The sequence below is a fragment of the Pseudorca crassidens genome, chromosome 2 (genome assembly GCF_039906515.1).
Source record: "Pseudorca crassidens isolate mPseCra1 chromosome 2, mPseCra1.hap1, whole genome shotgun sequence".
Taxonomy (NCBI): domain Eukaryota; kingdom Metazoa; phylum Chordata; class Mammalia; order Artiodactyla; family Delphinidae; genus Pseudorca; species Pseudorca crassidens.
Genome location: NC_090297.1, coordinates 129,438,533 through 129,459,069, shown reverse-complemented (window position 1 = coordinate 129,459,069; position 20,537 = coordinate 129,438,533). Strand labels below are relative to the sequence as shown.

The 20,537-nt window shown below is 39.1% G+C and overlaps 1 protein-coding gene across 2 annotated transcripts in view; it reads right to left on the bottom strand.

Moving 5' to 3' along the window:
• Positions 1-14,286, bottom strand: part of RABGAP1L (RAB GTPase activating protein 1 like) — a 687,421-nt gene extending 673,135 nt beyond the window's left edge. The window contains exon 1 of one of the 2 annotated variants that reach the window (XM_067728697.1): positions 14,133-14,286. The gene's annotated coding sequence lies outside the window, so the exon portion shown is untranslated. Of the gene's footprint in view, positions 1-14,127 lie in introns of both variants that reach the window. The other variant, XM_067728698.1, reaches the window with a different exon arrangement.
• Between the last annotated feature and the right edge of the window lie 6,251 nt (positions 14,287-20,537).

Here is a 20,537-nt window from a genome sequence, read left to right as displayed (position 1 = left end):
GGCTCAGCGGCCATGGCTCACGGGACCAGCCGCTCCGCGGCATGTGGGATCTTCCCGGACCAGGGCACGAACCCGTGTCCCCTGCATCAGCAGGCAGACTCTCAACCACTGCGCCACCAGGGAAGCCCTCTTATGTATTTTAAATGGTTATATTCACCCTTCCTTAAAATGATACATTCTCTGTAATTATTTTCATGCCAAACAATGGTTCTTGGAATAGATGTATCATAACTTAGTCTCCTATTGTTGAAAATTTAAGTTGCTTCCAATATGCTGCTACTATAAATAACATTGCTCTGAATATTCTCCTGCATACACCTGTTTCTTATCTTTTTCTTTCTTTTTCCTGTAGTTATTTCTTTAGGATATTCTCAAAAGTGAAATTACTGAATCAAAAGTTTATGAAAAGATTATGAATAGTCTAACAATTCTGGATACATTCTGCCAAATTACAATCCACTAGCAATATTTGAATATGCCTGCTTTACTAAAATCTAACATTACATATTACTATTTTCAAAAAATCTGAAATAAGTATAAAATAGTATTCCATTTTGCTTTAATAAATGCTTTAATAAGCATTTCTTTGATTACTGAGAAGATCTAACATTCTTCTGACAATTGCTTATAGGTTGTATTTCCTCTGCTATCAACTGTCTGCTCATTTCCTTTACCCATTTCAAAAAATGTTTTTGTTCATTACAATAATAAAGCTTTCTGAAGTGAAGACTAAAACAGCCAACTGTCTAAAATTCTAGTCACATGGACCAAATGAAAAACTAGTTTATATCTACAATTCCCAGTGCCTTCCAGAAATTACTACAAAAATACTTGTAATGTAAACTTTCATTTTATTTATATGTATATTATCTCAAGGTTCATTTCATGGAAATCATAACTCTCATAATTAAAATTAATTAAAAAGTTGAGATGACTGAAATTTCCTGATATTAAAATAAGTTCAACCTAGTACTTGGATATGCCACAGAACTAAACTTGATCATCAAAACAGAAATCATGTTGCAGATCTAATCTCTTTAATAATTTAGAGACACCAAAAAACTCTGATTCTGCAAACAGAGTTAACTCTCCAATGCTGTCAGTAATCTTACAAACATAAATATGCACTACTGGTTTCAAGAGAAGACAGATTAAGAAAGTAAGTAGCTCAGCAAAACTTCATCCACACCATTAGAGCAGAATTCAAAGCTCACATCAAGCTAATAGCAAGACTTTAAATGGCAGAGATTTTAGAAGTAACCTAATTCAATCTCTTTCCTCTCCCATCCCCCACCCATTTTGCAGGGGAAGAAACCAAGGCATAATGAAGTGAAATAAACTTTCAAGATAGTCATAAAGCTACTTCGGGGAAAGAATATCTGCTTCACCCTGTAATAACAAAATTTTATTGAGTGCATTATTTGAAGCTCTACAGATAAGAGAAGTGAAAAAACCGGTTAAGTCCTTGCTCTCAAGGAGCTTACATGCTACTGGGGAACGGAAGAAAGGAAGGAGGGAGTGAAGGAAGGAACAAACGAGGGAGGGAGGGAGGAAGGAAGAGAGAAAGGAGGAAAGGAAGGAAGGAAGGAAGTTTCTGATAGGGATAAGTATTCTGAATTAAAATACATAGGGCAACATGGCAGAGCAAGCCTAGAGCATCAAGGACCACTTCAGATGGGGTGGTGTGGGAAAGACTCAGAGAAAATTTTTTTAAAAGCTGAGATCTGAATGACAACAAGAAGTCACCAACAGGAAAATCAAAGGAGAGAGCATTCTGATTAGAGATTCTCTTATATCCAAATGTTAGTCAAGGTACAGCAGGGGGTGAAAGGGAGGGTGGCAATGCTTCTTTTGAACAAAATGTGTACCATTTAAGTATAAAAGATACTACAGATTCAATAATAAATATGGCACTAACATGATGATTTTTTTCAAATGATACACAAACTAAGATAAAATACTGTGAAAGGAAAATATCTAAATGATGATGATTTAACTTAATCTACTTTGAAAAGATACATAGAATAATTAACCAACTTTTCAAAGATCGCATTTGAAGGTGACAAAGTAAAGGCACTTTAAGATTTATAGATAATTTTTTAAATTCTTAGAAGATATCAGAAGGAATCAGGACAAGATAATGCTAATAAAGATTTTCAAATACGATGGAAAATTAACATTAGTCAGAAACTTCAGTTTCCAACTTTTCTAATCCATTTTTGACACCTGCATATACAACAGCCTAAGACTTTTTTTCCAGGAAAACTATTTATATTAAATGACACTTGGAATATTGGGCTAAGAGAATAAGATGTTTCAGTCAATAATTCTGCTTTTTTAAAAGATCAGGGTTTTTGGTTTTGTTTTTTTTTTTTGTAGTACGCGGGCCTTTCACTGTTGTGGCCTCTCCCGTTGCGCAGCAAAGGCTCTGGACGCGCAGGCCCAGCGGCCACGGCTCATGGGCCTAGCCGCTCCACGGCATGTGGGATCTTCCCAGACCAGGGCACGAACCCATGTCTCCTACATCGGCAGGCGGACTGTCAACCACTGCACCACCAGGGAAGCCCAGATCAGTTATTTTTAATACATGTATATTTTACTTTCCCCACTGCAATCACTGAAATACATGGTTTATGCCTTATACTTCTTTACGTTCCTCCACAGCACCTAACAGAGATGTAATGAAAGGGCAAATCCCAATAGGAGTAGCAGCAATATAGATCTCAACAGCTTGTGCACTAAAGGGGAAAATAAAGGGGGAAAAATACTTCATTCCTAGAAATGTCTTAACACATTATCACAAAGGAACAATTCTACAGCTCATAAACCTTGAACAAGTTGCACCCAGCTCACTGAAAAATCATTCTGTAATCAAGTAAGTAGTTTAGTACTGTCAGCATTTTAATAACTAAAAAATAAATAAAACTTTTTAAATTTAATTAAATTAAAAACCACCCAACCAGTTTATGAGGTTTTAAGCCAGACTATAGATGTTATGCCATATCTGATCCAATCTGGTTCCACCCGTCCTCCTTCACATAAAGCTACAGGCCCTCCGCATCTGTGTCTCCCATCTGAGGTCACGAGTGCTGGTGCAAAATCTCTGCCATCATTCCCCAGGTCATCCAGTTCTCCCTCACCCCATTTTTTGGTTTGCTGCTGTCAAATAAAGTTACTAATACAGAAGGAATACTGAGGATTCTGGCTTGGTAAAAGTCCTAAGAATACCTACCATCTATGGGGCACCTTCTATAACCAGGCACCTATTTCTTAACTTTTACAGAGTCTTGAGGTATTATTACTTTCATTATATAGATATATAAACCCAGAAATAAGGTTACTTACCCAAGGTCACACAGTTAATTAGTCTGTCAGGTTCAGGGTTCCTTCCTTCCCAAGAAACAGATCAACGACCATCCCATCAAAAAAAGGCCAAGATAATGACAATAAGAGGCAGAGCCACCAATACAAGTGAACAAGGTCAGAAAGCAGCAAATCCAGAAAAAGGAACTCCACAATCTTTTCCACCTACTTTAAACCCACTGCCTCACAACAATCATAAGCTTGAGAAGGCCTGGAGAATGTTTTTTCACGCTGATAATCTAATTTGGAGACTACATGACTTGCTGACATCTAGCGCAAAGACTGAATTTTTATATACTCATTATTATTCATTTTAAGAAATTTTCATTTAATAAGGTTAATGATACATAGATAGATCCAATTCAGCTCTAACATAGCTTACAAAACCATTTTAAAAGTATTACTGAAAGCCCTACTGAGTGCCAGACACAACAAGAAAGAAAGGAAGGAGGGGGAAACATTTATGAGAACTAAACAATGTGCCAGGAACTGTTATGTCTCCTCTACATTCATTAACTTATTCAAGATAAATAACCCTCTGCAGTAAGATTATCCCCACTTTACAGATATCATCCCCAATGCCACACAAAGCCAAGATTCAAACCAAGGAGAGACCAATTCCAGAGCCCTAAACGAAGTAGTTTTTGTTTTTTTGCATTTCTCGAAAAGCCTATAGTCTAAAGCAGAAACAGACAAGCTACAATGCAATGTTTATTAGTAGCACAACAGGGAGGAAAATAGAATGCTCCAAAAGCACAGATGAGAGATTACTAACAGAGTCTATAGTCTCAGTGAAGGTTTTCAAGATGATGACATCTAGGCTGAGAGAGACCACAACTATGAGCCATCCAGAACAGAAAGACAATCTGGTCCACACTCTCTAAAAATACCTGATATCCAAATGGTCAAGAGCCCTAACTTTGATATTTTATATAAGCAAATAATTGCTAGCCAATGTTATATAGCAAAGACTGTGCTGAAATATGTCTAGTATCCCATAAAATACACAGGTCTATGTATCATATATACGAAGAAAATTAAGGTTATTCAACGCCCTTTGGAAATCAATCATTCAGGATAAACAATTTGATAACTGAACTAACAGTTTACCCTCTGGTTTTCATACTATTTCATATTAAAAAATCTTTTTAAGAAAAAACTTTAATGCCCCTGTAAATGTATACAGACCATACATTTAACCTTTTCTTGTAAGAGAGAACATGACAAACTTTCATTATTATTCTAATACTATTAGAAACACAATTGATACCCAAAGGTAAGTAGGTGCACAAGGCTGTTTTCCTTTACTATCTACAGTTTTTAGTTTTTCCTATTTCTTTGCTGCTATCATGTCAGCAATCTTGCTGTTATTATCAATATGTATATTTATGACAACATTTCAATTCTAAATTATTCCTTTTAATCTATTACCTTAGAAACCACAAGCATCATGTATAAAATAAAAATAAGTTCTCAGTGAGAGCTTTATTTATAAGTAACTACTTATAAAAATGATATCTACTTTGGGGTTTTTGCATGTTTCAGAGAGATGAGGAGCTGCCACTGGGCCTATATAAGTTAAGAGTTATAACTTCAAATTTTCATACCTCTATTTAAGACGTCTCTCTTGCCTTCTTTAAACTCAACTCAGATATTCCAAGCAACCTTACCTGAAACCCCAGACCAGGTTACATAACCTTCTGAAGCTTTCTGTAAGACATATCCTAAGCTGCCCCATCCTTGCTACACACCACTGCATTTGCATGTTTCTCCAGTATGACTGTCAGCTCCTTAACAGTCTCTTATCTCTCCTCCTCTAGCACTGAACCCATTCTCTGCCTTATAAATGCTTGCTGAATAAAACAATGTCAGAGAATGAAACCAACGGTATAAAGAGCCATAAAACCATAACACTCCATACAGTAAAAACGAACTTTCATACTCACAATGATATTAACTTTCTTCTGAAAATACACACTTAGGAAACATAAACTTGAGGGAAAATCACAAGAAAAGTATTAAGCACAAGCATGTGACAACATACTATTAAGCTGTTTTACCCACTGCACCCTCAAAAAAAATCTGTTTATCTTGGGGGGAAGAAAGCAAAATACATAACTATATTTTTCCCAGGCAACCATATACTTTTTTCCACCCTAAGTTCAAAAAAACCTGACATTTAAGGAATGGTGATTGTTAATTGTCCAAGCTAAAATAGAAGTTTTTTGGGTGTATCTAGCTATTTTGAGGTGTTAAAATAAAATAAAAGTCACCCATTACAAACAGCCATAGATCTTGATGTTGGAAGGCTCTCAGAGGTCATCTAATGCCATTTATATACTCCTCCTCATTGCAGAAAGAGTTCAGGTTGGTAGAGAGCATCCAATCCACTTTTCACTCAATACACCCTACATTTTTGCCTCCGTTTGTCTTTCCCTCACGGATCCTCTGGACCCACGCAAAACATGTCTTCTGCCTTGCAGATAGCAGCCTTTCAAAATCCATTTTATTTTGCTCTACTTATTTTATTTTACGGTTTGACTTATTTTAGTGATTAAAAGAAATATACATGCTTATCTATTTCAATGACTTCTTTGGCTTCTCAAAAATTATCCAGTAAAATGAAAACACCAGGCACGTTTATAGGTGTTCCTTTGTAAACCTTACCTTTTTGGTCCTCATAACCACCCTATGAAATAGGCAAGGCAAGTATCATCAACCCCATTTAATGAATCATCAATACAGAGTAGTAGTTGAGAGTCACTATGAGGCAAATTTAGAAGCAAGAGACCTGCCTCTTATGAGCTGTGTGATCGTAAGTTACTTTCTCTACGCCTGTTCCCTCATCTGCAAACTGGGAATGACATTATAATAGTTCCCACCTTAGATAGTTTTTGCAAAAATTAACTAGATAATGCATATTATCTTATATAATAACTGACACATTCAAAACTCAATAATGTTAGTTTATTATTATTATGCAAAGAGAAAAAAACTGTGGCAAGTCACTTACGCTCTCAGAATCTCATAGCAGCACTAGATCAGGAACTAAGGTCTTACGTTCTATCCACCTTGTCTTCCACAAAACCAAAAAGTGTTTTTAGTTATATTTGCAGCTTAAAGATGATTTTTTTTTTCCATTCCCTTTGGCCAACCAAAGTTTCTAAAATCTACTATTATCATTCTCCTCTTCCAAATGAAATTCTCACAAGTACAAAAATTGCTAGAGTTCTCCATCTAGAAAAGTAAATTCTCAGTGGAGCATAATAAAGTTCTACTACATCTAGCATGCAAACATAATGAAATTTACAAGCAAAATGAGAAGTATCATATTAATTGCTAAACGAACTGGTTTCTCCAACCTACTATTGTTAGATTATCTTTTAAAACTTTTATCTGATATTTTCAAATGGTAGAGATTGCTATTTTATTGTTTGTGAAACCAAGTGCAACAGGAGAAACCTGTTTCATCTATCGAAACTATTGACAAGGGCTTCCCTGGTGGCGCAGTGGTTGAGAGTCCACCTGCCGATGCAGGGGACACGGGTTCGTGCCCCAGTCCGGGAAGATCCCACATGCCGTGGAGTGGCTAGGCCCGTGAGCCATGGCTGCTGAGCCTGTGCGTCCAGAGCCTGTGCTCTGCAATGGGAGAGGCCACAGCAGTGAGAGGCCCACGTACCGCAAAAAAAAAAAAAAAAAAAAACTATTGACAAGAAATATAAAACACATGTCAGAATTTTTAAAAATTAGAACACCCCATTGTTCATAGCAGCACTATTTACAATAGCCAAGACATGGAAGCAAACTAAATGTCCATTGACAGATGAATGGATAAAGAAAATGTGGTATATATACACAATGGAATATTACTCAGCCATAAAAAAGAATGAAATAATGCCATTTGCACCAACAATCTTCAGGATGGACCTGAAGATTATCATACTAAGTGAAGTAAACCAGACAAAGACAAATATCATATGATATCACTAATATGTGGAATCTAAAAAGTGATAAAAATGAACTTATTTACAAAACAGAAATAGACTCACAGACATGGAAAACAAACTTTTGGTTACCAAGGGGAAAAGGGAGGGGGGAAGGAGGGATAAATTGGAAGTTTGGGATTAACATATACACACTACTATATATAAAATAGATAAACAACAAGGACCTACTATATAGCACAGGGAACTATATTCAGTATCTTGTAATAATCTATAATGAAAAGAATCTGGAAAAGAATATATATATACATATGTATAACTGAACCACTTTGCTGTATACCTGAAACTAACACTTTTTAAATCAACTATACTTCAATTTGAAAATTAAATAAAATAGGGGACTTCCCTGGTGGTCCAATGGTTAAGAATCCACCTTCCAATGCAGGGGTCGTGGGTTCAATCCCTGGTTGGGGAACTAAGATCTCACGTGCCGCAGGGCAACTAAGCCCGTGTGCCACAACTACTGAGCCCGCGCACCACAACAAAAGATCCCACATGCCGCAACTAAGACCCAACGCAGCCAAATAAAATAAATACATAATTAGAAGTCTAGACTCATTAGTGAAAAATTAAGCTGCCTAACTCATGCATAAAAATTTTATAGGTTCACTACTATTGGCAAACAGGTGGTCCTAGGATTTAAATAGTAACATCTAATCTCATTTTTCCCATTAATGTTAACCAGGAAGCTTGGGTTAGTGTTAGAATCAATTCTAGAATATTGAGAGGAAAAAATAGATGGAGGAAAGAAGACATTAACTGAATTACAATTTAGTACCAACTTGATAGGCAGTAATACATCTTTGCATAGGAAGACTAGGACAAAGTCAAATCAAAATATTGTTCCACTAACAGCAGGGCAAAATATGAGACAAAGATTTTAAATGAAAGAATACAGTCCATGAGAGAAGATCTTTGTGGAAATAAAATAATAAATGAATACGGTCTGATGGCTATTAGCTGCTGAGACAACAAAATCACTATAAAACAACCTAAGAAACCATACTGTCTGCCAGTATATGTATAGTCTCCCATCAGTGGTTGACTTTTCACTAAACTAAACTATAATTTATTCAAAGTGTCATACCAAGATAAATTTACTAAAGAGAAACTATTCAAGGAAATACCTAATATCCCCTGTAACAACCATTTGCATTTATACAATGCTCCTAGCAAGGGGACTCAAAAATGACAAAGTACATCTTGAAGCACAGAATAAATACTCTACATTGTTTATCAAAAACTAGTGTTACATGTCTCTTAAACCTTCAAAACTGAAAACCACAAGTTTGTATTTTTACTAAAAATAGTGTTTGTTATTTGCATCCCCTCTGGTGAAGTTTGATTTTTAAAGTCCTGTAATTTTGCCTACTGCTGATAATGAGGGAAGAATATGGGTGTACATAATACACAGGGTAAGGGAGAGGTTGAGAAATCCTTCACTGGTACATGAATGAATTCTACACTTCCCTTTTAAAATGTGCTAGTTTTCTGGAAATGTGACATTCAAAAAATCCCTTTGGGTTTGCATTATTTTCATATTTGTGACTTGAAAGATAGTCTTCAAAGAGCCAGACCACTTATTTTTAGTCATTTACCAGGTAGACTGTGTTTTCGCCATAAATTCCAACAGCTAGTGGGTGGGGTGTGTGTTATACGTACATATAAACACACACATCCATGTGCATGTGTATATCTTTAGAAAAATGTTTGCATAGTTTAAATTAAGGACATCAACATCACACTTTGTATCACAAAAAAATGATGTTAGAAAATTTGGAAGAATTTTAATAAACTCAACTTGTAAAACCTAACATGTCTTTAAAAAAAAAAAAACCCCACCTCTGCGCTGACATGATTAGCTACACCATTCAAATGGTGCGAGGTATCTGAAGCATGCTGCATCTAAACTCTTATCATGCTATTTGGGGTGTGCTATTTTGTGGAGAGGTTCATATGAAACTGCTAAAACCTAAAGTAACAGGACAATATACTTTACATATCAGAAGTTGAAATAAATGAGGAAAACAGTATGGCAAAGACATAATTCACATTTATTTTGGAACCAAAGCTCATCCCAAAAATTCCTTGTCAACCATCCAGAAGTAGCCCAGCTTTTTACCAACCAAGCAGCTTTTTACTATAGCAACTTCATTACCAAGATTACCGAAATTTTCCACACACTTCTAACAGTCTGTATGTGTTGTTACCTGGGCAACATTCAAAAAGGGCTTTTAGCTTTATAGAACTGGTAGGTCAAAGAGAAGTAAAGCTTCTTCAAATTGACTGTGCATCATTTTAATTAGAAGCAGTGAGTATGAAATCATCAACAGACAGAAAACCTTGAGAACTACCACCAGAGCTTCAATTTGATTAACAGACACAACTTACTGTCATTTGTCTTCATTTCTAGCCACCTAATTCCCCTGTGGAACAAAGCAAGCTCCATCCAAGACTTCAAAACATCTCCAGTCATACAGGCTGTCAAAGACATAAATGCTGAAATCAAAGGAACTTCTTTGAGTAAAGAATCTATCCTTCACAACTGGCTATAGTATGAAATACTCTACTTTGCTGCCCTAAATTCTGAAAAGCAGTCAGCTCAGCTGTGGATCTGTATAAACTGCCTTTCTGCCTAAACCAAACCTGCCTCCAAAAATTAAGATCCAGTCATTTAGAAAGCACATTTTTAAAGACTTTCAAAACTGCTTCCTGTACTGCTACAGCCAATTTGATGCTGTCTATTTGGCCAAACAAAAAATAATGGCATCTCCTTACAAAGAAAATATTTTCCCTTTCTTTCCAACAGTTTTAGGATTGATAAACTCAAGGTTGTTTCTCTTACACTAATAATTTTTCCCTCAGCTTTTACTCTAAGGATACTTAAGTGTTCTCTGGGTCATAGTCTGATCAGGAGCACAGCATACAAAGCTTACTTAACATTAAGAAGTACTAGATGACTCCAGAGACAAAAATGAAAGACGAGTTGAAAAGCAGAAAGGAAAACTGGCCTTCAAGGCTCTTCACCATCTGGTACTGACTCTTTCTTGCCTAGCTCTTTCCCTCCATTCCTTTGACTGCCCCGGCCTCTGGCCCAGAAAGGCCTTTCTCTATATACTATTTGTCCTATTTCCACATGTCCAAATCCTACCCATTCTTCAAAGCATGGTTTAAATGTCACCTCTTCCCATATCCTTACAACTAAAAGTAATCTCTCCCTCCTCTCTCTAACTTGTACTGCCTTACCTTTATCTCTTTAGTACACATTACTTTCTGCCTTACATTATCTTTGTTTCCATATTTAATCCCCCACGCAAGCATAATGCCTCACGGTCAAGGTTCATGCCTTATTCATCTCTATTCAAACTGCTTAACACAATGTCTTACATATATTAAACACTCTAATTGAGCTACATGAATGGGTTGGGTTAGGAAAAGAGATAAGTCCACTAGAAACAACTCCAGATTAGGAGTCCCCAGACCTGGCTTTGCTAATGACTAGCTATGTGACCTTGAACTTCAATCTTTTAGTGTGTTCATCCACAAAGTGACGAGGGGGAACTAAACCAGTTTTTAACTATAAACTGTTATCCATTATCTGGCTGTAAAATCAATTTGGGTGCCAAAACCCAGCATTTTTTAATAAAATGAAATAGAATAGAAAATACCAAAGTGTGTTGTAGGCAGTGCTGTGGTATGCTGTAAATGTTTAACTGGCTATCCAAAGGAGAGAGAAAAGCTCTGAACTGTAACATTTGCAGGTGTCCCTGGTGTAAATACTCCCACCAGGGCCAATTTCAAGCTACACATGGAGTTCCGTGGGAAGAGAGGCAGGATTGCGCTTACAAGCCAACTGATGAGACAGCTCCAGCAAGGTCCTGAAAAGATAAGTATTGTTTCACCAAACTTTTCTTTCAACTGTGTGTGTGTGTGTGTGTGTGTGTGTGTGTGTGTTGAATCAGGGTATAAGATGTATTTCTTACTGTGAGCCACAGTCAAAACAGTTCATAAATGTTCAGCTAAGCAATCTCCTAGTCTCTCTTCCATGTATGCTACACAATGCAATACATCTCACTCTTAGTTACATATGTAATCTCTTCACCACCAAAATTGATATGTCTCTTCAAAAATGAGAGTAACAGAGGTGCCTATTGATACCGCCAGAAGGCAAATTACAGGGAGTGGAAATTTGTCTTAGGAAGTATTAGCAAAAGGCCAAGGTTCTCAGCCTTTGTTCAGTTACAACCGAGGGCTACAACACCCTACTAGTAGCAATGGCCCATTTAGCAAAGGGTTAGGAGAAAGAGGAGGAGAGGAAAAGGAAATATAGTATGAAAAAAGGGCCATGTAATTGTGATATGTGCCCATTCCCCCACTCCACTAAGAACCTGGGTACAGAGAAAACCAGTGCTGTAAAAAAAAGGAAATTTCCATACCTGGTGTTTCCCTGTCAAATTCTCCAGCACAAGCCTGCACTGAGAATCCCCTACTACTAAAATTAAGTTTTTGCCATGGACTAGAGACATGTAGTACTTGTTGAACTTAGAAGAGGCAAGGGGGAAAATAGTACAGCAAACAGTTGTTAGACTTGATATTCTGGGAAAACCAGGCTTTTATTGAAAAAAAATACTTTATTTTCTTCTTATTTAAGCTTACTAAACTGGGTGAGAAGGGAAGTTTCTTGAATATATTTTTGGCTGTACTATGTCTATCACAACAACACAGTCTGTAGCCAGATTTTTCATGAGTGTTTATAAAGAATTGTGTTTTCTATTTTTAAGGTTATTTAGAAAACAAGAAGGCTCAGAATTTCAAGTGGGCTAATAATCTTAGCCCAAATCTAACTCCAAATCAACTGAATATATGCCTATAAGTTTCCCAGGAAAATCCCAAAAATTACACCAAAAAACACCAAAAGATGACAAAAAGAGGTCAGCAAGAGCACAAACTTGCAATACTCAAGTATGGCATCCTATCTGTTGAATGAGTGCAATATGGAAAGTAAATGAAGTATGAAAAAGAGAATGCTGAGATACAAGTTCTGCTTAATTCCATTAACTATTCCTTATTAGGGTCCACTGATAGTCAGGTACTTATACCTAATTTCAAATATTGACCATAAAGTGAAAATTATTAACCACTCTGAAAAACCAAGAGTCAGGTCAAGCAATGTCTTTTTCCATGCTCACAATATTAAACCTCTCCTTAAAAACTGAGTATGTTTTGGGACTTCCCTGGTGGTCCTATAAAGACTACATCCACTTCTCTCCAGATGACCTGTTAATACATAATACCAGGGCACATTTTGACCTGATTTAATAGAGACATCAGTCTAACTCAGTCTCAACTAACTCCCCTACCAAGCGAGCATTTAATACAATTTGAAGATAATGCATACATTAAATTCATCTGGCCTTTCTCCTTTGTAATTTCATTGTCAGTTTCACATGGAACTTTGTTGAGATAACGAATCACAGGCCAGTTTTCCAGTAGGAGCAACTTGTGGACCAATATTTTCCATGCACAAAATCCACTTCAAATTTGACCACAAGCAAACTTCATGTTTGTATCTTCTGACATCATACTACTGGATATTCTACAAAAGTGCAGCAGAAGCCACATATAAACACTATTATGAGAAAAGTCAGAAGGTTTTCACGATATCGTGTTGTCAGAATCGTTAAGAAGCAACTACTTACCTCCCACCATGTACAAGATAATTTAAATGTATTTTTAAAAATCCCTAAACCTTCCCGTACCAAAAATGCAGACCCTGAAATCAGTTTCCAGTCAGCGCTGAAATCTGTCAGGCAAGCAAAAGTTCTCCTTACCGTTAGCATAATGAGGTTGACAATTCTTATCACTTACATGAAACCCTCAGTTCTGCAAGTGACCAGGTGAATTTTGGTACATTTTCTAAGATGATCCTGAGAAGTATAAGAATACACAAGCACCTGGACACACTGCCCTGGGATCAGAAACAAACCCTGTCGGTCCAGTCCCCTAGCACCCGGACACCTCCCGCTGGCTAGTGGCCCCTTTCCACATGCTGACGCACTGCCCAGTCCTGCACCGTTGGCGACCAGTGCAAACTACTAGCCCAGTCTCAGAAATTTTGACTCAGTTATCAGTACACTGAGCACCCACAACCTGGACGGGGGTTGTTTGGCATGGCCAGGCGGTCAACTTTGAAGCGGGGCATTTCTTGCAAGTAGAGATCTGCCCAGGACGCAGCCTAACCCATCCAGCAAAACCACAAGCATCAACAGCAGGAGAGGAGCAAAGACCCGGGCGGAGACAGGGGGAGCGCGAGGGCAAGACGCGGTCACGAACAGATGCCTGAATGTGGGTAAGAAAATAACCTAACCACACGCCCCCCGGACGTGGGGCTGCTGGGACTGAGAACCCGGCAGCAGGCACGGCGCAGCAGCGGGCGGCAGCGGCGGAGGCGGCGGCGATGTCAGGACGGCACAGCTGGAAACGAGCTCCCAAGTCACCAACCCCGCCCCCAGGTGAGGGGCGCCGACCCCGACAGCCGGCCCGCCCGGGCCGCGAAGAGCCGCCGCCCGGGAGAACCGCGATGTCCGGGAAGCCACCGACAGTCCCGAACCCTCCCCAAGTCTTCCTCCCGAGGTCCTCTCGCATCCCGTCCCGGGCCTGGCCCCCACCGCTACCCTCCCCGGCTCGCCCCGGCGCCAACACCCCCAGCCCGGCTCCGGGTCTCTTGTCTGCCCGCCGGCCCCTAGGAGGCCGCCCTCACCTCACCTCCTCACGTCTCCGCGGGCAGGGCCGGAACAACTCTGCCAGGCACCCGGGTCCCACCCGCCGCCCCGCGCTCTGCGACCGGGCCCGTCCCGTTCACTCCGCCGCCGCCAGAGCCCTGGGAGGGCGGAGGGAGCAGGGCGGAGTGAGCGGAGAGCGGAGGGGAGGAGGACCGCCCGGCAGGAAGAGGCGAGGGAGGGGGCGGGCCGGGGAGGAGGAGGAGGAGGCGGTGGCGAGTCGGGAGCGCGCGCGTCTGGGCCCCTCGGCGCGGCGTGCGCGCTCCTGAGGGTGGAGGCGCCTTCTCTGCCCTGGGCGGCGGGCGCGCACGCGCGTACACGTCCCCGCGTGGCCGTGGTAGGGTTAGGGCCCGCGAGTGAAGACCCGGCCGACCCGGCTTGTTACGAGTAGGAACCGGCGAAGGGGCGGGATGCGCTCGGGGCGCTTCAGAACCTCCCGGAGGGTAACCGCGCCGTGAGCCAGCCCGCGCGGGTTAGCTGAGGCCATCCCCGAGCCCCGAGCGAGTCGGGCTGAAGCCCTGTCCGGCGGTTACCGAGCTCTTAGATAATTCTGAGTTTGGGGCGATTGTGTTCTTGCTCATAAACCTGGCTTACATATATTTTCATTCTTAATAATGCCCAGTAATCCTCAGGGAGGTCACCTTTTAAAGAATACTAACTTTCCTCGCCAGTTACTCTTTTCTGTGCCTCTTTCAAGGTGTCTTGTGTACTTACGAAGTGCTCCCTTGCCGGTTCGTTCTGTGAGACTCAGGGGAGATTGAAGAGGAAAATAACCTGCGTGGAATGAACAGGAAGCACTATTATGTATATATGAAGAAAACGTACCCTCATTTGCACCTTTTTATCCTTTGGGGTCATAAATTTGGGGGCACAAACTACTAGAGATAAAATAAGCTAACTCTTTTTCATCTACTAATATTGTACTGATCCGTCAACTGTGGATATCCTCCTTCCCAGATAGTGCAGGCAAAAATGACCAGGAAATTTTCTGAATTTCCTTAGCACGTTGTTTCTATAGGTTTGTGGCGCCGAATATATTCACCCTTACCTGGGTAAATCTGTGCAATACTTTATCCCACTAGAGAATCTTTGAGGCCCTGCTTCATTCATGTTTATCTTCCACCATGCCTAGCATAGTGTCTGACTCATAGAAAGTACTCTATAAACGTTATTGTATCAATAAGTGAATATATTGCAGCAAGAGTTAAGTGTATGTCCAATGATTTCTGATCTAGAGTGACTTCTTTAGTTTAAAATTCTCCCTCTGTCCTACCTCAATTCCCCTGCACTCATTTCCCCACCTAGATCCAAAAGCTACCTGAGAAATATGACATGTGTCCAAAGAGCCCTCTCAAGTTCTACACACACACACACACACACACACCACACACACACACTGTGCCCTCCACCACGCCTTTTTCCTAATTTAAATGTTTATAGATGTTGGGACATATTAAGTGTTGCAACTGTTCTCTGTTTCCCCTGCCTGCTGGGCTTCTTTAAGCTCTGTAACCCAAGAGACTACCTAGCTCTGGGCCTGACCCAATAAATGCTGGTCTTTTAATATTTAATAAAGTTAAATATAACTCAAAACATCTGTATCTATTAATAAATAAGCCAACAACTATGTAATTAGCCTCTACTAAACGAAATACTACTAAAGTTACACTGGACACCATAAGGAAGTCAATAGATGAAAAAGACAGTTTCTGCCTTCTGATATCTGCTAACCAGAAAAAAGCTTTCTGAGAAAAATGGCAACACTGTGATAATTATCTGCATTCAATAAGAAACAGCCCCTGAAAAAGGAAATAAAATTTTTAAATCACAAGTCCAAAATAAGTTTAGTGTTCCCAAATTCATTACTACATGCCTTCGGCAGCAATAACAGTGTCCACCTTTGGCTGTTGCCAGTTAATTCTCCTATTAAAGTGGAGCATAACAGCCAAGTCACTATTATAGGATCATTGATGTGCCAGTTTGCTACAAGGCAAAGAACTCTGTCCCATGGCCACATGTTACACCTCTAATCACCAGGGGTCATTCTGTAAAACCGAGCTGTTCCTCACAATAGAACTTGGATAGGAGATGTCACAAGAGAACCTAGATAAGAGACAAGTCACAAGAGAACCTAGATAACAGACAGTGAAGGTGATTTGGTACAAACTCATCCTCACTACCAGAAAAACAGTTCTAAGTACATTGCAAAGAACTAATAACAAAGCATTCTTCCTATAATGTGTGATGCTCACTTCTCTCCCCACTATGGCTTTCTTAGTATTAAGCATACACTAGCAGCCCTCGTCCATGAAAGGACTGAAGCTCTTACTTTGAGGGGAGGTGTTATAAAATGTTCTAACATGATTCATAACATGACAGAAACTGGTGTCCTAGGTCCAGATCTAACCCACAAATGCATTTTGTTTGGCCTGCATGGTGCTTAAAAAATTAGCCAAAGTTAAAAGCCAGAAGATTTCACATGCTTTTTGGGGTTCTTTTTAAAAAGTGGAAGATTTGGAAACAGTGGGCTTACATTTTCACATGAGGACAGTAAGCTACAGGACATGCTTTGTCTCTTTTACAAAGTCTTTACATTCCTTATTGTACCTTACACTGCTCTGTTTCCTTCATGTGGGTCTGCAATTCCCAATTTAAAATATAATACTGTATCAAAAACTGGAAACAAGTTCAACTTTGAACAAAAATGTTAGAGTTTGAACTATGGTATTTAATGGAGTAGAATATTATTATATTGCGTTTATAATGAGCACTATTGGTTGACTCCCACCCAAGTGTGCATTTCCACCCCTCTGCAATTGTAAGTTAGCTAATGATTTGAATGGGAACAGGCCCAGCTCCAGCTCCAAGTGTAGACCCTAACTGAGGTACGTAATCAGCCTAATCAGGTCCTCACCTGACTGTCAGTGATAGACACTAACACAAGTCTAAATTGGTCCAGTCATAAGGAAGGCCAGATCTTGTGTTTGTTGGGAGAAGAAAAGTCCTCTCTCTCTCTCGCTCCCTCTCTCTCTCTCTCTGTCTCTCTCTCTGTCTCTCTGTCTCTCTCTGTCTCTCTCTTTGTCTCTCTTTGTCTCTCTCTCTCTCTCTCTCTCTGTCTCTCTCTCTGTCTCTCTGTCTCTCTCTTTGTCTCTCTTTGTCTCTCTCTCTCTCTCTCTCTCTCTCTCTCTGTCTCTCTCTGCCTGGTGTGATGGATGCATGTGAGTCCCATAGTTATTGTAGGCACTTTGCTACCATAAGGGCAGCCAGCCTGCGGATAAAGCTGACACATGGTGCAAGAGCTCAAACCCAGATTGAAACCTACCACCTTCCTCTGGATTTAGTAACTTCCCTGAGCCAATAAATTTTCTTAGCTACTTAAGAAAGTTCAAATTTGGCTTTTTATTACTTGCAGCCAAAGCTAAATTTTCCATGCATGTTACAGAAGAAAAGGCTGTAGTTGCATTATTTGACTCTTCTAAGGATACACTTCCAATGGGATGAATAGGTAACAACCTACATGATAAAATTTTACAGGGTCTTGAGAGGAACTTCACCACCATCACCCCAAAATCCTTCCCTGACTAGGTTACCTTATGCCTTAGAATCCTTCACTATACTTTTTTTAAAACTTTGACTTCAGTCCTATGCCCTATTTAAATCAACTTACCCTGAGAAGAGCACTTCATGATTCTAATCAGTAATCTTGTATAAATGTGTTTATCATATGGTTTTTGAGTGGTTTTTTTACTAGTGGGAAGATAGAAAAAGAGACAATGGGAACCTGAGGAAGGAAGGAATCACAGAGAGAGCAAAGATGTAATAGAAGAAACTACAGACATAGAAGATAAATTCTTATATTTCACAGTTCTATGCAGGGCTGAAATTCAGAGTAATTCAGGCAAATCATACTAAGCCTATATGATAAATCAAACCAATATTATAATCACCCTTTTAAGACTGAATAAGAACAAAATCAAACAATATGTATATAAGGATCAGAAAATTTCCTCAGCAGTAAAAGAGGCAAGCAGAGCCATAAATATCTCTCTGAAGAAGAAGAGCTGATGTACTACTTTTGTGATTCAATAAGAAATGAAAAGGACATCTACCAAAAACTATTCCCATACCTTGTGGCAGGAGTCTGAAATTCACTTCACTATCAGAGTCCTTTTCTTGGTCTGGGGCAGTGATCCTCATTAATGTATAACAAAATCACCTTGGGAGTTTATTTTTTAAATGCAGACTTCTATACTTAACCCCGAAGAGATTCAGTAACTCTGGGATGAGACTTGGGACTTGTTTTATTTTAACTTTTTATTACAAAAAATGTTTAAGCTCATAAAAAGTAGAGAGAATAGTATAATGTCTTTATGTGCCAATCATTCAGCTTGAACAATTATCACCATATGGCCAATCTCCTCTTCCCTACCCCTCACATGGATTTCACCTATAAAAAAAAGATAAATATATATTTCATTATATAGTTCTAAAAGGTAAGGATTATTTTTTTTTTGCAATCAATAAAATCCAGAATGTGGGAAACTCTACGGGACAAACCACCAAGTTCCTTCACCAAATATATTGCATAAATAAAAATAGGAAGGAGGATATGCTTCAATTGCTTGAATCTTCATTTTGTTTGTTTGTTTTTTAACAGCTTCATGCAGTGTAACTGCCATACAATGAACTCTACATATATAAAGTATACAATTTGACAAGTTTTTTTTTTTGTTTTTTTTTTTTGCGGTACGTGGGCCTCTCACTGTTGTGGCCTCTCCCGTTGCAGAGCACAGGCTCCGGACGCGCAGGCTCAGCGGCCATGGCTCACGGGCCTAGCTGCTCCGCGGCATGTGGGATCTTCCTGGACCGGGGCATGAACCCGCGTCCCCTGCATCGGCAGGCAGACTCTCAACCACTGCGCCACCAGGGAAGCCCTTTTTCACTTTTTTACATTATTATCTAGCATGTTTATATTTTTGGAAAGGTAGAGAGTCTTCGTCAGCCAACTTTTGACTTTGCCATTTTATTCTGAATTTGATTAATTTTTAACAATTTTTTTAAAAACTCCTTTTTAACAATATAAAGAAACTATTGAAAAGGAACTCTATTTTTTAACAGTGTAAAGAAACTATACAAAGAGGGGAGCCTGCCTCTGTGTTGATGTGATGTCAGCCATTTTAGCAGAGTTCTTGCTCCCTGATGAACTCCTGACCCCAGGCATGCAAACATAGCTTTGGCAGTGACCCCAAGTTCCCTTGAAGTACTTGCCAGAGGACTAGAATTTAGATTTTGGACATATAAGAAATATTCTTTTTTTTTTTTTTTTTTGGCCATGTGGCACATGGGATCCTAGTTCCCCAACCAGGGATTGAACCTGTGCCCCCGGCAGTGGAAGCATGGAGTCCTAACCACTGGACTGCCAGGGAAGTCCCAGAAATATTCCTTAAATACATGTGTTTTGTATTTATTCCTTACATACATATGTTCTAAGCAACTTCAAAAATTACAAATACTTTCATGGGAAATCCACCCTCTCCACCACCTCCCAGCCCTCCCCCACGACATTATTTTAGTCCCTTTCCCTTTGCCACGTTAAAAAATAAGCTGCAAATTTGAAAAAAAGATTTATGTCAAAGTTCTATGAGAGTCTAACATTAAAGTAATTGAGAATTATCAAATGACACTGTTGTTTTAGAATATATTAAAAGATTCCCAATACTTTCTCTAATACTTCTCCAATTTCAGGGAGATTCTCACTACTCTTTATACTTTGATTTGATGACAATAACAACCTCTAGTGGAAGATCATTTGTTTATGATATTTATACCTATATACATCATTGCTAATAATTTCAAACTTCATAACAAAGTTGAGTATTTTTCATAAAAAGTATATCCTGTGATCATATTCATAATATCTTATTTCATAAGATAAATGGAGAGTGAGTGATGTTCATTATGTTATTCTCTATGCTGTTTGGTATATTTAAAATTGCATAATAATTTTTAATTTAATTTCACTGTCACTTTGTGCTTTACTTTGGATACATACCCTTCAATCTCTTTTGTGGAACTAATATCTCTCTCTTCTGTATCCCCACAACACCTGGTACATACTTCCTTACAGCATCTATAACACTTTCTTACCTTTAAATTTTTTCATGACTATCTATCTCCACTAGATTTTATCTCTTTGAAGACAAAAATCATGTCTTTTTTTCCCTAGTACCCAAACATTTAGTAGATGTTTATTGTATGAAAAATTGAAAATGCATTCATACATTTGTCTTGGAAATGCTTCTCTTCTCAATGAAACAGAGAACTTAAGTAATATAACAAGTTACTGAGTTTCCTGATAATCTATCATAAATTACTTTCTTTGGTTGCAAGT